The sequence below is a fragment of the Pollicipes pollicipes genome, unplaced genomic scaffold, assembly GCF_011947565.3.
Source record: "Pollicipes pollicipes isolate AB1234 unplaced genomic scaffold, Ppol_2.1 Scaffold_6686;HRSCAF=7923_pilon_pilon_pilon, whole genome shotgun sequence".
Taxonomy (NCBI): domain Eukaryota; kingdom Metazoa; phylum Arthropoda; class Thecostraca; order Pollicipedomorpha; family Pollicipedidae; genus Pollicipes; species Pollicipes pollicipes.
Window position 1 is genome coordinate 29,759,892 of NW_023596921.1, and position 2,660 is coordinate 29,762,551.

Sequence of the window (2,660 nt, forward strand, 5' to 3'; positions counted from 1 at the left end):
AGGTCTTGACCCTCAACGTTTGTTGATACACTGGCGCACTTCTGAAGATATAAGTCACCGTTTTGTTCTGAGACCAAGAACAAAGTTGAAAGGCTAATATCGCTGTTATCGCTTATATCGCCAGGTGACTTTGATGTCGCCAAAGGACATAGCTGGTTTTAAGCATATTGCCCAAACCTATGACATCAGCAATAATTTGACAAGATATCTCCTTAATGAATTTCGGGTCACATGATGGTCACTTGAATTTTGAATGTCCCTGATGCAAGATACCAGGGGAAGTTTTGACAGGAAAGTCTCTCCAGATAGTTGCGGCGTCCGACTCTACTCTCTCTCCCTACTCCTCCTCTAACTAGCTCCCAGCTACACGACAGCTTCCCGACAATTTTTCAACGAGATTCAGATGAAGTTCTCTTTATCCCGCACCCAACCGAAGGGGACCTGACTTCCTCCCTACATTTTCGAGCACAGCTCAACAACAAACGCTCGCAGCAGCACCGAGTTTTTAGAACCTGTTTGTCGATCAATTTAAAATCATTTGTGTACATTTGAAGCTTGATCTGCCGAGGTCAGTAACCTAGGTCAGGTTAAACAGATCAGCTTTCAAAAATTTTGTGCGGCCGCCACGCCAACTCATTGTGCGTAACTTGCCATTGTCCCAACTTGCCATGGTAATAGAATATGACAGTGCCTGCAGTTTTCAGCTTTCAGATTTCTCGAAACTGGCAAGGTCGGTGACCTGAGGTGAGGTCAATTTCAGCTATTTTTGTAGATAATGCAAATTTTGTAATTATCTATGTGTTTTTTTGCGTTTGTATATGAGGAAAGCAATACTAACTCACATGCGCAAACATCAAATCACCACAGAGCACATGACATTGACCTTGGTCATGACTTACCTCTATAGAAGCCTACTGTAAATTACAGGAGGCGTGGTCATCGATCCTGCACTGCACAGGGGACTGCGCGAGAGCCATGTCACCAGACATTGTCTTGGCATTTTTTCGCCCTCCTAAATACCAAACACGCGTTACCCGCCAATGTTCTGCCACGCATCATTGATGCGCTTGTGTTCTCCTATGTCCGTTACCTCGCTCAAGTTTATGGGAACGTGTCATCAGCAACAGCATTGCGGACTTGCCTTTTGTAGGTCTTTATTATAATGTCCATGACATCATTCAAAGTACCTGACATTTTTAAACTCTTGTTTATGTCTCTTCATGTCTTAATTTGCTTGCCGCCTTGTGTCACTCGATACACCTATTGACGAAGGACTAAGAATAGGCCAATCATGCGGAATAACCTGATAACGTGCAGTACAGCACGATGCGATGCATGCTGAGCTAAAAATAGGCAGTTTGTTTAGGTGATTACGCGCTCAGAATTCGCATATTTTTATTGAAAACATAATGTGATGTTGTTCGAATGCATAATGAAGTCACACTATGTCACGAGAGAACTTGAAATGTCATACGAGATCATCCAGGGTTAAAGGCCTCTGTTGCCACTAGCAGAGAGGCGAGCTAAGCGAGTGTGACACGAATAACCACCTCTATATCGTGTGTGTGTTCCTGATGACGTACAATTTCATGTAACAACGTGCCTGTTCTCAGTTTGTTACAAATTCATTGCCTAGCGTCGAAGGGACTATGCATACACACAAAAGAGCTATGCGATTTTGAGTACCTGTAAATGTCCGATATCCCCTTTCTGGCCACAGAAAGCATTGTACTGGTTGCTTAAAAGCCAGTTAGCACTTGAATAGCACTTCGATGGCTTATGGATTTGAGCTACGCTGACCTTAGCTGACCGTGAGATCGGTCTAAAATTGTACTTATGTGTTTGGGATATATTTTCCCCACAGTTGCATCTGATAAAAGGAACTGAGCCGGAAGCATATGTAAAAAGTCGTTCTTGTGGCCTCCTGGTATACCAAGGTGAACGGTGATCTGACCTTAGCTGATCATTATGGGGAGCACAAATAGTCGGAATTGACTCATCACAGTCCCAACGCTCACTTTTGTGCTCTTAATATCCATCTTGACGCGTTAACATATGTTTAACTGCATTTGCCAGTACAACACATTTTTCGTGCTATCTGGCGGCCTCACATTTGACCTAGGCTAATAAAATTTGGTGTACATTTGGTATGGCTTGGTATGACATAAATTTGGTATGATTTGACGAGACCTTCACAGCGGTACCTTTGTTTTCATTGCAAGGTGTCTGAGAGTTGGAGATCTCAGGGGGAAGTCAACTTCCCCGGCCGGGGGCTCTTGTCTCAGAATCCCGACCTGGGCGCTGTTGCCTCAGAACCCCGGCCGGGCACAGGTTAACACGCGCTAGCGCGGGGGTCAAATCGACCCCCCCCCCCCAAGGTTCTTCCAGAATGGTTTCCGAACAGCGCGGCGCAGCCGCGCCAAACTTTGCATAACTGTAGGCAATTGAATAGCAGATCATTTGGCATCACAAATCTAGATGTCCCTTGTAAGGTCGGTGACCTAAGGCAGGTCAAAGTCAGACCATGGTTTCAGCGAAGGCAATTTCTAGGGAATCCTTCAATCTGATCCAACAACGGGGTGTTAGACGAAGCCATACATCTCTGAGATGCTTTCTTAGGCAACACAGCAGTTGAATGAGCACATTACCTTGACCTAAGG